This window comes from Saccostrea cucullata, unplaced genomic scaffold (assembly GCF_032062105.1).
Source record: "Saccostrea cucullata isolate Sc308-1 unplaced genomic scaffold, CSIRO_AGI_Scuc_v1 ctg6545, whole genome shotgun sequence".
NCBI classification, from domain to species: Eukaryota; Metazoa; Mollusca; class Bivalvia; order Ostreida; family Ostreidae; genus Saccostrea; species Saccostrea cuccullata.
The window spans coordinates 9,962-29,741 of record NW_026928500.1 but is presented as its reverse complement, the minus strand read 5'-3'; the positions used below and the strand labels follow the sequence as shown (position 1 = coordinate 29,741).

General features: G+C 34.5%; 1 long non-coding RNA gene across 1 annotated transcript; it reads right to left on the bottom strand.

The window, feature by feature from the left end:
• Positions 1-468: 468 nt before the first annotated feature.
• On the bottom strand, positions 469-1,782 carry LOC134277774 (uncharacterized). Its single transcript, XR_009994330.1, has 2 exons — positions 771-1,782; positions 469-729 (listed from the first exon to the last, which is right to left on the bottom strand). It is a non-coding gene; the product is annotated as an uncharacterized LOC134277774 (long non-coding RNA).
• Between the last annotated feature and the right edge of the window lie 17,998 nt (positions 1,783-19,780).

Here is a 19,780-nt window from a genome sequence, read left to right as displayed (position 1 = left end):
TAGGGCGGGGCTACAATAGAGAATCCAAGTTTAACATTGAAATATGTAGGAAAATTCTTTAAAAATCTTCTCACGAACCACTGGACCTAAAAGCTGAAACTTATGTGGAAGCATCCTTGGATAGTGTCGATTCTAAATTATTCAAATCATGACCCCTGGAAGCAGGGCGGAGCCACAATATAAAATCCAAGTTTAACCTTGAGATACGTATGAAAATTCTATTTGAAATCTTCTTCTCAAGAACCACTGGGCCAGAAAAACAGACTTATGTGGAAGCATCCTGGGGTCAAGTAGATGCTTAATTGTTCAAATTATGACCTCCGGGTGTAAGGTTGTGCCTCAAAAGGTATTGAGGGAAATATGGTAAAGAACAACGTTTCTCAGGTGAGCAATGCGGCCCATAGACCTTTTGTTAGTATAAATTCACTCCTAAGCAGAGAATTTCCATATATATTTCAAAAATAACTATCATTTATGTGCTCTTAAATACTGAAACTGATGAACAATTCGGTTCATGTGAACCTGAAGCACATTTGCAGCTCTGTTCTGCAGCATGTTAAATAATAAAGAGGGTGTGTGTGTGTGTATAGAGCATTTATTACAAATGCCAAATGAGATTACAGATTTTACAATATCAGAATGCAGCAGAAGGTGGGGCCCAAAAACATCCCACACCTTATACAAAAGAAAACTAGTACATATATTTTCTACAAAATTAACAATAAGTACCTTAAACAAAAGAATCTAGTACATCTATTTTCTACAATAACAAAAGTCATGCAATAACAATAGGCACCTTATATAAAAGAAACTAGTACATGTATTTTCTACAATAACAATAATTATGGAGGATTGAAGGGGTGGTGGTGGGTAAAATTTGTAAACCACATTTTGGAGCCGAAATGTTATTCTGATAAGGATAAGGCTAATAGCCGTTACTAGAGGACGCTTAAGTATAAAACCCGGAAAACCCTTCGGGACCCATGAATTCAAACAAATTGGTAATTAATAAAAATATGCAATTTATTACGTATTTAGATCACATAAATTCCTTTATATACATAAATACACTTATGTGCTCTTAAATACTGAAACTGATGAACAATTCGGTTCATGTGAACCTGAAGCACATTTGCAGCTCTGTTCTGCAGCATGTTAAATAATAAAGAGGGGGTGTGTGTGTGTATAGAGCATTTATTACAAATGCCAAATGAGATTACAGATTTTACAATATCAGAATGCAGCAGAAGGTGGGGCCCAAAAACATCCCACAAGAGGGACAATGAACGTACAGAGAAGGGTCCCTCGCCCCACCCAAAAATGTGCTTCAATTACTTAATGTATACAGCTTGATAACGATGTAAATACTAACAAAACTATTCACAACATAGATCAATGGAATTCTAAGGATGGATAATAAAAATATTAACTAAAATGAAATAAATACATAATCGAAAGTCATTAACGTACCAACCAGGAATAGAATTATTGCATATCTTGACAAAAACATGTAAATAATTCAAAGAGATATAAACTATTTATACAATCCTCGATATGATACCCAACAACGAATATATTCAGTGCCGCCTAAGACAGTCACCGAATACTTCGTGTACATGTATGTAAGTTTATAAAGTGAAGACAGATAAATTCATACACAACTCGAAAGTCATTAACGTACGTACCAGGAATAGAATTATTGCATATCTTGACAAAAGCATTTAAATAATTCAAAATGATATGAAATATTAATACAATCCTCGATATGATATTCAACAACGAATATATATATTCAGTGCCGCCTCAGACAGTCGCCGAATACTTCATGTACCTGTATGCAAGTGTATATTAGTATAAAGTGAAGGCAGATAAATTCATACACAACTCGAGAAAGTCATTAACGTACGTACCAGGAATAGAATAGTTGCATATCTTGACAAAAGCATTTAAATAATTCAAAATGATATGAAATATTAATACAATTCTCGATATGATACTCAACAACGAATGTATTCAGTGCCGCCTCAGACAGTCACCGAATACCTTGTGTACCTGTATGTAAGTGTAGTATAAAGTGAAGGTAGATAAACTATGCAATGTTAAGCTTTCTCATGAATTATTATGATATTTAAAGCATGAAATTGACGCTTTTATGAGGTTATAGTATTAACAATTAAATTTTAAAAAAAGATGCAGAAAAATAGAGGATACCGCCTCAGACAGAATCCTCTATCTAGGTATTTAATACACTCAAATAATACAGAATAAGGGATACTTTCTCAACCATTTATCCTTTACAATCGGACTTTCTACCACCCTAAATGAAAACATATATGTACTAATAGGCGGGAAAATAGGAACCTTAATGTTCTCTGGAATGACACCAGTTGCAACCATCCCATATCTCATTTTGTGAGTCTTAAAAACACTAAAAAATGTGCCAGGGTGTTGCTGTAGCAAAAAGGGATCCTTTGCAGCTAATTTCACCTACTGGAATTGGGTTGGGATTTTATTTCTAGATAGACTTTTATTTTACCTAAATTGTATTGAAAGTTGATTCATTGTAAGACTCCTTTAAACTCCCTTGTTGTCGTGCCTGAAAAGGTATATTTCCTCAAAGCAGCAAATATGGGTTTGAGTCTGAATGAACCGCGATTTCCCTTCCTCTCAGCAAGGATAAATTACAAAAAGGATTTGTAAACCACATTTTGGAGCCGAAATGTTATTCTGATAAGGATAAGGCTAATAGCCGTTACTAGAGGACGCTTAAGTATAAAACCCGGAAAACCCTTCGGGACCCATGAATTCAAACAAATTGGTAATTAATAAAAATATGCAATTTATTACGTATTTAGATCACATAAATTCCTTTATATACATAAATACACATAACCAACAATTCGCCAGGGTGGCTCACTGGTGAGAGCGTCTGCTCTAGAGTCGCGAAGTAAGGAGTTGATCCTTATGTCATTGGTTCGAATCCCACTGTGGCACGTGCAGACCGGTCATTCGGATGAGACCGCATAATGCCTCAGTGACATTTCCCGGCCAGTGGCCATATACCGGTGATAATCGGTGGTAATCCGTTCATCGTTCCACATCAGCTGCCAAGTAGTTCTTAAAGTATCAGTCACATTATCCATCGATGGGGTAAACAATGGGCAACCAATGCGTTTTTTGATAAAAGTGGTGTGGTTGCCGATCGGACTTACAAAGGCCCAGCGATGCATCGCTAATCAAAAACGATGTAATCGCCCGAAGTTTATTACATCGCTCATACATTGGTGAACATCGTTCGTACATTGTTTGTACATTAGTCGTACATCAGTCGATTATGAGCCAATGTTTGGTCGAACATCGACCGAGATCAGTCAATGACTGTTGCCTGCCACTCACCCCCGATGACCTAAGATTCAACGGACACTGGACGATGCTCGGCCATACATCGGTCGATCCTTGAAAGATGTCAATGATGGGTTGCCGATGAAGAGCGGTGTGAAGCATCGGTGGAGACATCGCTGATTTTTAACTACAACTTATTTCCTACCGATGACCCCACCGATTCGCCAAATGGCCTCATTCACCGTCCGATTACAATAGGTGTCCGGCCGACAACCACGCCATTCTATAAAAAGCACATCTGTTTTGCATCGGATACCCCATCGCTGGATAATGTAACTGATACTCATACCGAGGTCCCGTGTCCAAGTAGGTGCTGGCACGAAAAAAAACAATCATTGATCAATGGCCCTGAGAGCCGAGCATAGGACAAAATTTCTAGCTCTCCACCGGCAAGTGGTGGCGTGTCCATATGAGTGAAAAAATCTCGAGATTTTTAAACAACATATTATCAATCAATAAATATAACCAACAACCCTCAATACTTTGTGTGACCCCCTCTTGCCTGAATAACAGCCCTGTATCGCCTTGGGAAATGAGTGAACTGAAAGTCCTTCGGGGAATCCGATCTCATGCCTCTAACAGAACAACTTCAAGCTCATGGTATTGCATGGAGTAAGATCCCTTTGTTGAATTTGCCTTTAAACAACACCCAGAACATGTTCAATAGGATTGAGGTCTGGTTACTTCGAAGTTCATCTATTCTGTGGATAGTCTCAGCCTCAAGGTACTGGTTCACGATGTTTCCTTTGTGTGGCCTGGCGTTATCATCCATCAAAACGAATTCTGTTCTTATTACCACGGTAAATGTTCTCACGATTGACTGAAGAATCACATTTCTATATTTAATACCGGTCATCAACAGTGCTCCATTTTTGATATTGTACAACTCCATGGTCCTCTTAGAAGAAATGCCTCCCCACACCGTAATAGAACATCCACCAAAGCGATCACACAGCGTCACTAAAGCGCTTATTCTTCTGTCTCAACACGCATCACCTTCCAATATCAAAATCCACCCAAAATTTGAATTCGTCTGTAAAAAGTACGGATCTCAAGTAACGGACCTGCTAACTTGCATGATCTCTTGCAAACTCTGCATCTTTACTCTGCGGTCTGCAGTCAAAATTGGGTGAGTGGCAGGTCATCTTTTGCTTTCAGGTTTGCTTCGTCAAGCCTTTTCCTGTAAGCTTGATTAGGGAAGCCCATGTGTCCTTCTTTAAAGCAACAGCCGATCGCTAGTTAAAGTTATTTCGTGTTGCTTGCAGTACATTCTGGTTGTCCTGCCGTCGTACATAGTGGTCTTCCACTCCGAGGCATTTTTGGACTGATCCTGTATCCTGAAATCTCTGCCACATCCGACGAATGACGCTTTGTGACTTATTTATCAATATACCGACTTCTATGACATTCCAGTTTGTAGCATCCCTATGGCCCTTCCGGCTTTCTGTACATTAAGACATATTCTATGAGGCATCATTTGTGATTCATTTGTGTTCAAATGATATTTAATTGTCATTATTTATTGTCAGCATGAAGTATTGACAGTAGTTCGTAGCATCATGCTTGCCCGTTTTACTCTACAATGCTGATTAGGGTTAAAACGTTAACGTTTGGATTCGAACACGAATACTATCAGGTGAAGTAGACAACATTTGTAGTTTTGGTTGAACATTCACATCATTTTATAATAAATTTCAGAATTAATTTTTTTTTAATTTAACTTTATTATGTCCTTATGATTCCTTTAACTTTTTTGATGAAAATATACACTGTATATAATATTTTACGTTTCTGTTTAGTGGACCAAAAGCCCTTATTAAAGCCCTTACTTAATTGCTTTAATTTTACTTAAATATTAAATTAAATTTCTCTTCTAGTTATTTTGGTTTCAAAAGACAGGAAAATCATACATCATAAATATACATGCACATGTTCTACTTTAAATTTTTTTTCGTGAAGCTGATATGAGCTTTTTCTCTTCTTTTATATTAGGTCTTATAGTTCCGATTTACAGGTTTGAGACTGCCCAAACCACTAGTGCTTCTCATCAGATGTTTGCCACAGAATCTATATATTCATAAAAAAAATACAGTACCTCAAAAGTATCGACAAAATACATGCGAACTAGTACTGTAAGTGGTACATTATGATATTTTCAAGTCAGATACAATTCAGATATAATTCTGAATGGTTGTTTTTCTATTAGCTTCTTTGAGAAAATTTATTCATTTCTGGAGGCCAATACTTGCCAATTAGGCTGCAAATTTAGAATGGTACTTGGTGTCAATGGCTATAGGATCATTATCTTGCCAATCAACATTTCAAACCAAAACGCAAAAGGATTCGAACCCCGGGTGTCAAGAACATCGTTTTACTTAGAGACTCAGAAACTAGAGGAAATCCATTTTACTGTAGCCAATGTAAGTAATTAAACAGTTTTCAATGTTTTAATCATTTCTGTTATATGTGACTTTATTTCAGGTTTTTATTATATATTATTTCCATCATTAAATTGATCAAACCTAAACCATTGACTTATGTCTTGATGTCTATAATTAACCCAAGTACTACCGACATGGTCTTCAAATGGCGCCCACGACAATTGATAAAACAAGAATCTAAGACTGAGGATCAATTGGAAAAATTAGGGAATAAAATCCTCGGGGAGCGGATTAGTGAGAAGGCGGACAAAGAGAAGTCGCTGAACTTTTTATTTCCATATTCACTGAATTATAGGCCTATTGCTTTATGCTATACTCTATGATACAACCTATGTGTGTATTGAATTCATGGATCTATTCTAAATCAGCTGTGAGTGATGTGTTTTGTTTGGAGCTGGTCGAACGTTATTGAAAAGGTGTGTTCGTAACAGTGTGAATTCACAGGCGGATCTCAAGAGGTGAATCCGATACTTCCGGAACCATGACGTCAGTTATGCGCGCAGCGAACCAATGACAAATTTCATTTTTCTGATTTGGACTGTAGAAATGTAACATCGTATTTTGAGGTTGCGCCACGTGATACTATTGCTTACGAAAAATGACAATTATTAAAATTGTACAAACTCTTTGCTATGTACCTAAATAGTTTTAAACCAAGAAAGGTAGAATCTTATTCCTCTATATATTTGTAATTAACAATATCAAATTATAATTATTCTTTAAAAACATCATATGGCACATTAAGCTTATGAAATGATACATTGTTCCCTCACATTTAAGCCAAGTTTCTTTGTAAAGTGCATAATTTTTAGCAAAACAATATGGTTTGCTTATTTAACTCGTGATACAGTTATAACAGACTTTCATGAAAGAAAAAACGTGAAAAAAGTGACAAATGGAGATTTTCCTTGAAAAATAATCAGTCTAGAGAATTTCTTTAATTCAAAAAGTGAACAAAAGAAATCTTTTAAGGAATATTCATCTTATCAATTGGTAGGGTTTTGAAATAAAAAGCAAATTTCTGAAGACTAATCTAACCTTTTCTCACATCATTTCTTCTTTACGTCTTCTGGGAAAAGTCGCCAGTGTAAAACAATGGTTAGAGCATCTGCTCTAGCTAGAGTCGCGAAGTAAAGAGTTGATCCTTACGTCGGGAGTTCGAATCCCAATGAAGGACAGGGAGACCGGTCCATCGGATGAGACCGTATAAACCGAAGCCCCGTGTCGCAGTAGGTGCTGGCACGAAAAAGATCCCTCCCTGTTCAATGGCCCGATATGCCGAGTTAAGGACAAAATTTGCAGCTCTCCACCGGCACTTGGTGGCATCTCCATATGCGTGAATTTCTCGAGAGGGACGTTAAACAATTTGCAATCGATCATTCTTCTCACTCCTGGAAATGGAAAATAAATTCATAAAAGTCCTCGTCTGCGTTCATGTTCCTTATCTGTCAGTGAAGATCAAAGGTTCCCAGGTAACATTACTATATGCATGTACATATAAACATAAAAACGCAAAAGTTCTACGAAATGACACATTTATTTGTTTATTAGCGATTTAACATAAGTGTTTATTTACAAAAGTTTGGCGATACGAGGGCTGTTCGAAAATTATTGAGACACGGTGTATATTTTGCTTTCTAATGAACGTCCTTCGGTGAAAATTTGCATATACGTTTGACATACACTAAGAACTGATATAAGCAAAAAATATTTTACAAATATTAAATATTTTCCGTACAATGGTATATAAATGCGTCATCAGTAGGGGTACCCGGAGCAGTCTCGAAATCAGATATTGAAAATATGTAACACAACAGTTCTAACTCTTCGTGGACCCATAATAAGAGCAAAAAATAATTCTGCTTATGTTATAATTTTTCAGCTGTCACTCAAATTCATGTTGTGGAAATTTGTTAGAATTTTGATCAGGAATATGAAGATCATAAAAAAAATTAAGCGCGGTAGCGAAATCTGCTAAGAACGAAAAAATGGATTTTGACGTCAAGGGCGGAGCAGCGAACATACCTAAAATTTTGTGTAGCGCAATGTAGAACTCTTTTGCAGACTCAACTACCTGCTAAAACAATAACAACGAGAAAAAATGTGTTTAGCTTTGTTATTTCATTGGTATACATTTTTTTAAAATTCAACCAGAGTAAAATCAAAAGCTCCGGACGACCATCAGTTACTACGTACGGTATCAACGTAGTTACGGTATTAATATCGTTGACCCGCGTTGCACAAATCAGAACTGCATGATTTTAAGTCATCTTTTTCCACAAATAAAAACTTTACACTCAGGTAGCGACAGCATACATTTTTAAGGAAGTTTAAGAAAAGAGACTGTTTGATTTTTGTACTATTAAATGTAATTTCAAAGAAGAAAAAGTATAAATGCTTCCCGATCGCTTTGCATGCGAAACCATTTCCGGCTGACGTGACGTTAAATGACGTAGCGATGCTGCTCCGGGTCGATAGATATATGCATGTTTATCATTTCACCGAAACTTTTCCTATTATCATAGGAATAAGAAATTTTGCACAAGTGTTTTATTCTTTCTTTATAAAATGTTGATGAATTTTCATGAAAGTATCTCCATCCTTTATGCAGTAAATGAAATTGTCTCAATAATTTCCGAACAGCCCTCGTATAACGCCAAAGTATCGCGTTTATTCGAGCCCACGAAAACTATCCCAGTGGGACTTTGTGTATGCTTGTACAATTATTTTGAATAAAAAGTTTTGCAACAAAATAGCTCTGCATAATTGCGCGAAAAGTTCCCATGAATAACTTGGTGTGATTTTCACTGTCTTGTCAAGATATTTAAATAATTGCAGGGTTTCATTAAACGTTTAAAAGTATCTATGCACAGCATCCAAATTCAAGTTTAAAGAACCGACGTGTCGACCCGGGCCAGAATTATCTTCCGTCGCAGGTGATGGTTATGATAACAAGTCTCGAACAAACTTTGAAACATAAGTATAATTTAATCGGGATAAGTGTAGTCATTGACATTTGTTTTAATTTTAGAAATGTAAGATTAACAACATGAGCAAGGAAACCAAAGTTAAAAGAACATTTTTAATTGATACAATAGAAGAATGGTCGAAATGTACTTCGTTTTATTCTATAGTCAGTTTTCCATGAAAAAACTAGATAATTGAAAAATAACCTTAAAGCACAGTCATTTTAAAAATGTATTCAAACGTATAGTTATTCATTAATTCTTATGCTACTGGTAAATTAAAGTCAAATTCTGCCTGGTTACTACACAAAATGTTAGGACTGATTGATCCATTGTATGTCGTTCTACGTCCCATTCAGTGGTTTTTCACCCATATAAAAACCTCACCATACACCGATCAAGGACGTCAGATTTTGACCTTTACTCAGCACTCAGTGAGGGAACTTTATCGTGCCGGAAAATACTGCGACACGGGGCTTCGATCGGTAAAGTCTCCTATGAAGGACCCGCAGTTTTTACTTCAAAGTGAAGAGCGTACCAATTTTTCTCGACCTAGGTCAGTCGCAACCGAGATTCGAAGTCTACCGACTGAGCTACCATAACGGTGAAGATATAACTAGGTTAAGATGATTTATGATTCTTCACATCTATATTTAAAACTTTAAAAATTCGTTTCATGTTTAATTTTATATCAATTTATAAAAATGTTATCTTTTACAAAGCAATATGGCAGACTACACTGAAGCTAGCAGCTAATACATGTAAGAGCAGCCATTACCCCCGTATAAGATAGCAGCCAATAAGGAAATTCTTCAAAGGACTGAGAGTACTCAGTTGTAATGCTTTTTTAATACTTTATTTTAGATAATTAATGGTTAAAAATTGGATAATTAATGTGAGTTAATTTCAAAATATATATGACACTCGGAGGCAGTTACACTCACCTGTATAAGGAAAATTATTTAATAAATTACATCTTTACCCACTTTAACAAACATGCAGTAGGTTTACCCACAACTTAAATGTCGATTTCGCCGATATCGATAATATACTGTCGATATCGTAGGTATCGATCCTTATCAGTACTTTGAAATTACAAACACTGGATACAATGTCAAACTAGGTTACCGTTGAATATTATGGACTGGGCAATCATGATTATTTAGCAATCATGATTCGATATCAATACGGTATTGACAAAAGGAAAAACGTAATAATCAGGAAAGGTCATACTAATGAATATTGTACAAAAAAATACAGCCAGAAGAGCGTTGTCGAAAAAAATTCGATATTCATGCAAGTACAATCTTCGTAAAGAACACGGTACAGCTTCAATACAAATTTGACCCTGTATTTTTCAAAAAATATGATGATCTTAGAAATTTTGAAGAATCCATCCTTTCTGTTTCAAAGGAATTCCATGCAGTAAGTATATACACATTGTTTTTTTTTTTCCTTAAAAGACCACCTAAATACTAATTGTGACGTCATTTACTAGAGCATTTTTCCGTATTTCCTTGCAGAAGACGAAAGGATTTTACACAATATATCTTAAAATTTAAGTGAGCGGCGGTTGCAGACACTGTTTCCATTAGGGAAATACTCCCTGAATTGAGTCATTTTGAGGCTTCTTCTGTTTAAAACTTAATAATGTCAAACTTTAAAGTTTATGACGTAATATATCCAGAATGGTTTCATTGTTTATCAGATTCATATATTCAATTCAAAATGAAGCCAATTTCATATTTTTTGGCAAAACATTAAATGTTAAGGGCACAATAAAGCCTAAATTGTACCTTCTTTTTTTTAAGTATTAAAACAAAGACATACTATATACACAATGACAAGAACTGTTCCAACAAAGGCTATCGACATTACATGATAAACTTGATGTCAAAACTTGAAAAAAATGATAGCATTAAGGTAAGTCACTCCTGAAATTTGTTATATCAAGGATTTTTTGAGAAGTATATTTTGGATAAGTACTCATAAAGTGTAACTCAAAATCGCAAAGAAAATAGGAGGTCAGTGTGCATCCTACTGATCTACGGTACATTTAAGTTGACCTTTTTGCACTTAAATTTCATCTCTTTGGTTAATTACTTTAACCCTTATAATATTTGATTAGATGTAAGCATGGCAATAAATATTATCTTATTTTACGTAAACAAGTTTGAATAATATTTATCATTAAACAAATCTTGCAAATTAATGTGCGTAAATTATTGTGTGACCTTTTTGCACTAAAAAATAACATATTTGGGGTATTAAAAAACTTAATAGGCTATAAAAAATTTTCTTATATCAAACTTTTTACGACTTGAGTGCTGATCAGTCTCAAGTATCGAGTAGTTTAAAATAATGAAAGAAAAAGGTGGGGTCAGTGATGTTAATTTTGAAATATTTGTCAAAATATGTGTTTTTCAGGCAAAAAATGGTGTAAATTTGACCTTGACTTGTTCAATATATTTTCATTTTTTGGAAAAGTTTGTTGAGGGAAGGTGTAAAACTTAGTCTAAAACTATAAATTAAGACCTATATTAAATATATTTAGCAATATCAAAACGGAAAATATTCTCCGAGTAAAAGTATGTGAGGCTAAAATTCCATTACATTAAATTTTATAAATGTGCAGATTTGCAGAATTTTCTGCTAAATATCCTTCCACCAAAAGAAATAGTCCCTCATAAATCTTGCTTCTTTTTAGATTTTTGAGCAGTTTTTTCATTGAATATTAAAAAATTTACATTGTTGAATTCAAATATGTTATAAAAATTGAATTTAAATAAATAGTTTTGAAGTAAAAGCTTCTGCGTGAACTTTTCTAAAAAGCTGAGGAGTGACTTACCTTAAAGCATTTTGCAGACAGCAAATGGTAGCCTGAATACATGAACAGCCTCCTCCTTTTCTATGCAATGTAAAAATGTGACATTATTCGGGTGAGATAATTGTCCACGTCCAGCCTCAAAAACTCTTAAAACATGAAAAGGCATACTTTCTGTGATCCCTTACCATTGTCCGGTGTTGTTTTACTATAATAGTAGGACTGCAGAGAAAAACCTCTTGGTGTAACCCCTACTATTCCAAGTTAAAATGTGGGAAATTATAACTCTATACCCCCCCTCTCTCAGCCCGGTAGTGCTTTCATAAACACTTCAAATGTAATTTTCTTGAAAATGAACCTTAAAAAATAAGTTTCTCTCAGAATATTGGTTCTGTCCAGTCCTAAAGATCCTTTAAAAACTGAAAAGGTATACTTCTTTTGATCCCTTATCTTTCCTTGAGTTGGTTAGCTCAGGTGTTGAAATTTTACCAAAAAATAAATACTTCAAAAAGCATCTCAACCAAAGCACGAGTCGATGGTACCCCTACAGTCATAATTTTAGATTGGGAAATGAAAGCCTGATTCGCCATCTACATTGCAAAACTAAGTGTATGAAGCATATACACTTTCATAAAAGGCTAATAATAACATATGTTTCACAGTGTATCAAAATTCGATGTAAATATAAACGACAAAATTTCACATGGCCAACCAAGCCTGGGAAAACCTTAGAAATGTGCATGCTCCTAAGAATCCTCAACCTAACACCAGTGAAAGTTTCTTCTAGTAGCTTATTAAGATGGTCCACTAATGATGCACGAAAAAACCACCAACCACTCTAGGCATAACTTAGTGGTGGCACTAGAGTCCCACTCTGAAGGCGGGAATTGATAGCCCTAAAACCCTCGACCTCGACCTTGTTATTGTTTGGTGGACACTTCAAAGATAAGGAATATAATAGTTGACCTTTAACCCGATTCTTAGTACTGTAAAATCACATATTTTCGAGGGATAAAATTTTTGTTGTTTGAGGAATGTATTTTGGTTCATGTGGATTAAATTTCGAGGATGAATAAATGTTCAGTAGTAATATATGACAGTAGTAATATATGAAAAAAATTGCATTTATTGTTGGACATAAATTCGTTGGTCTCTGCATACCTTGAAAACCGCGAAAATTTAACCATCAAGAAAATTAGTGATTTCACAGTATACAAAGTAAAGAAACAACACAGTTCAGGTTAGCTAACTGGCCCTCTTAAGTCCTCGGGACCCTTCAAAGTGTTGCAAAGGGATACACCCCAGGGTCCTTAACATCCCCCCTCCCAGTGATAGTTTGTTCAAGTGGCCAAAAATGGAGGAAAAATTGATGCTGGATATATGACCCTTGCACTTGGATCCACTTCCAAGTGGTTGTACCACTACAGCCATATTCTGATAAAGGGAAATGTTGCCCCAGGGCCCTTTTACCTTGCCCCAGTACAGACTTAATGGACACTTCAAAGATAAGGGGTATAATAGCTGACCTTTAACCGGTATCTTAATATACAATGTAAAAAAAACCCAACAAGCTTCAGGTTAGCTGAAAGAGCTGAAAAGAGATTATCCCTGAAGAACTTAAAATATTCCTAGTGCGTGTTTGTTCAAGTGGTCAAAAATGGTGAAAGTAATTTTTTTTAATTTTTCTGTTTTAAAAACGAATAAATTTTCTGCCTTTGAGTGTTTGTTTATTATTTAATTGAATGTCGCATTAATTCTCCAATTATAGACCATTTATAATCTTAAATAAAGTATAAAAACAGTATTGTGTCTGAGTACTCTAAGTTTTTGATGAATTTCCTTATTGGCTTTAAAAGCAGGAAGTTTGGCTAAGAGAGTTTATTATTTCGAGTCAGCTCAGTAGTTGAAGAAGTTTATATTATGCTGTAACCCTGCAGAGATTTTACGTACTCGAAAGAATATGAAAAAGATTTATTGTTTGATGATGGGTTTTCTAGCAAATATATTCAGCCTTGAAATTGAAAACTGCCCTGATTCGTGTAGATGTTCGTCATCGGATTTATGTCAGGGAATAGAGGTGTCCTGTTTTTATAGGGGACTTACTACAATTCCAAACAAATATCCAGCAAATACATGTGAATTGTGAGTACTGGATGTATAATTATTTATTAGATGTATCCAGAAATGATTAAATAAACTCACCATATTGAACTAGATAAAATGTAAGAACAAGTGATAGGATTTTTATGCCACTTCTGACAGAACAATTCCAATAATTTGTCTCATAATTAAGAGACTTAGTGTAGGAAAATAAGTTCTAAAATAAGTTACATAAAAAAACTATATACATGTACGTCCCCTTTCATTGTTTTTGTTTAAAACCTGAAAACTATCTACCGTGAAATAACTAATTTTCATGGAAGTTTAATTTTCATTGTTTTCGAGTTATGGAGAAACCCACGAATTTATGTCCACCACGAAATGTAAAAGTTTTTATGCATTACTACCAAACATTCTCCAACAACGACATTAAATCCCTACAAGCCAATATTTTTTCTTCAAACCTCGAAAATTTGACCCCATGAAAATATGTGATATTACGGTATTTCCATAATTTACCTTTTCTCTTTACGTCTTAAGTACTTTGGTTTTTATTTTATGCTTGTTGTACTGTTTTATACGTATTGTACTATTGTGCAAAATTATTTTTTTTGTTTTTTGTTTTATTTGATTTGAAATTATTGATGTACACGTATTGTAATTCCAATCGTTGATGCATGTATTTAAGAAAAAAAAATATATCATTTTTAGAATTTCATTGGGATATGACATGAAGTCGGTCATGTGATCTAATTCTATAACGACCGAAGGGCGTTATAGTAGATTTGGTCACGTACCGACTTCATGTCATATCCAAATGAAACTCTAGAAAATGATATTTTATTTTTAAAATTTATATTTTTATTCACATTACAAAGACAAAATGCACAATTTACACTTTGTTATTAAAATGCAACCTAACGTATACGACGTCATATGACGTCACAGTCAAGATTTTCCAAATGTCTCGCGCGGTTTGCTTTTCATACGCAAGAAATTCTGATCAGTGACCGACTGCATGTCATTGAAAATTGAATCTCAAATTAATTAGCATTCTCATAAAAGGAAAGATACTGGCAAATGCTGATATATATTTATTAATGTAATATGTTTACTTTTTCTTCCCATCAAATCACTTAGAAGTTTAAGCGGGAATGGCATATCCAGGATAGAGAAAGAAAGCTTTTCAAATCTGACTTTTCTCCAGAGACTGTAAGTATAAACAAATAAAGATATAAAAATCATCAGTAAAAAATTAATTTAATAAAACATGCTTACATTTTTGAAAAAAAAAGAATTGCTATACAATGTGTATCATGATTTATGTATATTGCAAACTAGATATATTTCACTCCCCATCCCTAATAAAGATCTAACCCAGTCGCAAAATAAAAAGAAAAACTGATATTCAACGACTTATGAACTGTTAATGGCTTTCACGATCTTTAAGTGTCTCCTAAACTGCTTTATACAACATAAATGCTGCACATTTAAATTATTTTTCCTTAGTACTCCAGTACGATAAAAAGACTTATTTGTTACAGTTGACTAGAGCTTTCAACTTCCGCTAGGGTTCCCTGTTATGAACGATAACTCATCTCTGAAACTTGTTTAGAGCAGGTCCGAGGTATCTAACCGTTAATACGCAAGTCATCAGTGTTTAGCATGTGTTTATTTGCTGTCAGTAGAATCCAGTGGTTTTATAATTTAGCACTAATGTTAAAATTTTTTACTATACAAAGTAGTTGCGGACACCGTTTAATTACATACAAGTAGAATTTTTAATTAAAATTGAAAGTGAAAGCTACCCTCCTGCTTATTTCTAACCTGATTAATTTTTTGTACTCGGTCGTTCTTCTTCATGCTTAGTAACGTTAACACAAATAAAATTATACTAGTAGGTTGTTGCATTTACTTAAAAAAAAAAAAACATGTATATACTACTAATGCCCGCTCCGTACAAACAGCTATTGATGAGATGGCGGGACATGACAGGCTAAACCTATTACGCTACAAGGAGAAAGACAATAGCGGCAGGGTCCCTCTGGTAACCACATACCATCCCGTCCTTAAGAAGCTTAGCGGTATCCTTCAAAAGAACGTACCAATTCTCCATACAAACAAACGAATGGCAGAGGTCTTTAAGAAACCCCCATTGGCTGCATATAGACGCCCAAGGAACCTAAAGGACATGGTAGTAAGAACCAGACTGGACAACCCATTACCTAACGGGGGCTTTAAAACTTGCTCTGACAGAAGATGTCTTCTTTGTAAGCACAACACTGACACAGACAGTTTTAACAGCCCTGTTACAGGCCGCAGCTACAAAATACTAGGGAATTTGTCCTGTCATACTGTCAGCTGTCAAATACTCCTCTCAACTCTCAATTTTCATTGCAGTTGCCTATTGTTGAACAATTCTATATTTACTGTGCAATGGACGACCCTTACAGATTAAATTTTTGCGAAAGCTGACAAGTGATATGTAATTTATAAATGCCTTCGAAAAAGCAAAAGTTATCCTTATTTCCAGTCACCTGTGTCCGAGTTGTATGAAATTTCTTACGTTTCCGACTTGACCAGTATTAACAAAAACCTAGATTAGGATTATGACGTTATTTTCCATTTTATCATAGATATAGATTTCCCTCAAGTAGGCGTAGTAGTGTATGCACATAACTTCGAGTAATGATGTGTAGTTCTCTCATTAAGATCAATGATTGGTAGTGCAAAAGCTAATTCTTCTACGTGTAAAGTTTCCATTTCGAGCAGATAAATAATCAAATTTCTTAACATCATAAATCCATCGAACTAATCGAATACATGAAGGGTTTTCATTCTACTCTATATATATAAGGTTGGAAAAAATAAGAATAACTTATTAAATGTGCGTTAAAATGGTAGTTAAGTTCATAACTGCATAGGAACATAAAATAACTTATGTACGAGGGTTGTCCAAAAAGTTTGTGGACGATCACGTTTTTGTCAAAATAAATGGTTCTATATACATCTATTGTATATCAAAATATTTCTTATGAAAAACCAAGTCAGAATGGTTTAATTTTTATTGATGGAACGAAATATTTTTGTAAAAATCGGGGTCTTTAAAGATCGCAAATTGTGCGCACGGACCAGTCTGACGTTAAGCTAATTTCATTATAATGTCAAACATTTGGATTTTGACTTAACACATGTACATGGACACACACTCCATTTCTTTTTTAAAGCGCTACGCACTTCCAAGTGATAGCAATAATCTTTAAGTATAGATTATAATTTATTTAATTTTTAAAATTCAAAACAACGCACAAAAATTTACGAGCATCATCTAAATAAAGAGTTTGTATACACAAACTGCACAGCCCAGTCGGACGCTGCGCTAGATTTATAACAACGTCATGAATAGAAATCTCCATTTTCAGTAAATTACATGTGTTTTTATATTCTTGTAGTGTCTTCGAATTTGTACACATCGCTGAAAAATCGTATATACCAATCTGAAATTGATACACTAAGTATAATTCAATAATTTTGAGTTATTTAACAAATATTTTGTCTTTTACGTCGTTTCAACCGTATAAAAACTTATTTTTTTTTTACCGGACGCTGACCCGTGCGTACGGCCTACGTCGCTTTTTTTGTCGAGTTTTGACACATATTTGTTAGGGTTTTTTTTTTTAGTATTTGTACTGTCTATATAGTAAGCGATACTTAAGGTATCATAAAATGATTATTGCCTCTTTATTTGTGTTACATAAAATTTTTATAAATTTTTGACTTGTCTTATATAGAAAATAATCAATGTAATCCGAACACTTTATATCAGAGTTTATGCCGTTTTGACCTTGGTCCGTGCACACTATCCGCGACCTTTAAAGAACCCGATTTTTACAAAAATAATACGTTCCATCAATAAAAATTAAATCATTCCGATTTGTTTTTTCATAAGAAATATTTTGATATACAACATATTTATATAGAACCATTTATTTTCACATTGTCCACGAACTTTTTGGACAACCCTCGTGCAGATTGGACATTTTGTCAAGGGACAGCAGGTTGATCAAATAAAACTTGATTGATTTCTAGAGGTTGAATGCTCCATTATTTGACAATAAATTATGTTGCAGCAACTTTTGCAAAATGTCGTCTTTAAATTCTTTTAAACACTTCAATCTAATACATGTAGCAGCTGCTGATTATAGACTACCCAAGAGCGGCAGTGTCAGTCATCGAAATAAAAGTCTAGTACGATGCATTTAATTTGCATGAAAAAAGTTCGTTGTTTCTAGATTTATTTCCCATGTTTTCCGAACTACCAACTCAAAATATAGCATGATTTTTGCTTTTTCCAAAACAAAACATTTCTCATAACCGTTGTAAATATCCTTCCTAGGCCTGGACTGTCACAGTTGCTCAGTCGGTAGAGCGCTCGCTCGGAAGGTTGTGAGTTCGCATCTCGGCTGCTACTCACCAAAGTCGACAAATTGGGTAGCAACTGTTCCTTCGACATGCGCTCCGTACCTTGCAGTGAATTTTGCGGGTCCTTCGGATGAGACATGGGCATTAAATAAACTAACCAAGTGTATAGTTATGTAGAATAAGGCTGCTTCTTTCAAAATTGCGAATTTCATGGCCCCACGGTCAGGGGATCTGGTGCTAGGGCGGAGCTATATAGATTATATAGTGAAAATGAATTATTTCTTTGAAATATGAATTCTTTTCTGTGCCTGGGTATTAAACCAATAAACTATGTACATAGTTATGAGGAGGAAGGATGCTGCTTTGAGATTTGTGAATTTCATGGCCCCAGGGTCAGGGCTTCTTGTGATAGGGCTGGCCTCTAATGTTAATATAATGAAAATGCATGAATAATTTGAGAATTTTCTTTGCTCCTGAGTATTATGCCAGAACTAAGTACATATTTATAATGAAGAAAGCAGCCTCTTCCAAAATGGTTAATTTCCGGGCCCCAAGCTAGGTCAGAGGTATTTAGAAGGGGTGGGGTACATAATCTGAATATCAATTAATGCTTAAATCTATACTTTGATATTAATCAACAATTAATGATGAAATGAATTTAATGATAAATTTTCCAAGATTTTGAAATATGTGCCCCAGGGTCAGTGGTTCCTGTGGGTTGGTGCACAAGTGTTTACAAAATAGAAATGCATTTTCTGTTTGTATCCCTTGATTTACCTCTGGGTATTAAGTAACCAAAGTAAGCATGTTAATTATATAATTATGATAAGCAGTGATGCCTCTTTCAAAATTTTCATGGCCTCTGGTTTAAAACACGAATCAAATTCAATTGTTGGAAAGTTGCTACGGGATACTCAGGTGACCTATAAGGCCTGTGTAAATTTTAATTACTCTGCTAAAATTCAGAAAAATGTCATTACTTTCAAGGAATTCTACTGCTTTAAAAAAAATAAACACCCCTCAAAAAAAAATTATGGGTGCAGAAAGGTCAAATAATTGGCAATAAGAAGTATTCTGCAACTATTTTTGTTGTTGAAATTTTTAATGTGACTAATTAAGATGAAAAAAGACTGTGGCTGATCCAATAATTCATTTAGATAAAGAATATTTAGGGAAAGGAAACAAATTGAATTATATGTATGTGTAGGACGTAATTACAATACAAAAAAAGTCATATTAATTGCTCCGTGGTGCTTAAAGACCCATTTCATGTTCTGGTGTTTTTCTTAAGCTTTGTAAGTAGATTCTATAAATATACTAGACAAAAATTCCTCAATACTTTTGATGAACCAAGCTCCTTAAATCCTGATGATGTCTCTATGTAAATTACATGCATATTCTTGACTGGGTTGTAAAAGAACATACAATCAATCAATCCAAGGCCTGAAATTGAGATCATTAAAAAAACTTTGTCTATTCATGTTCTGCAATTTTGGTAGGAAAGCTTATTCGGTCTAGTGCGCTTTTTTTGGAGATATCAGCTCAGAATAGCTGAAAGAGATTTAAAAAAAAAACTCTAAGACTTTTAAAATTCATATCTACTTTATGCAATTGATTTAAACAAT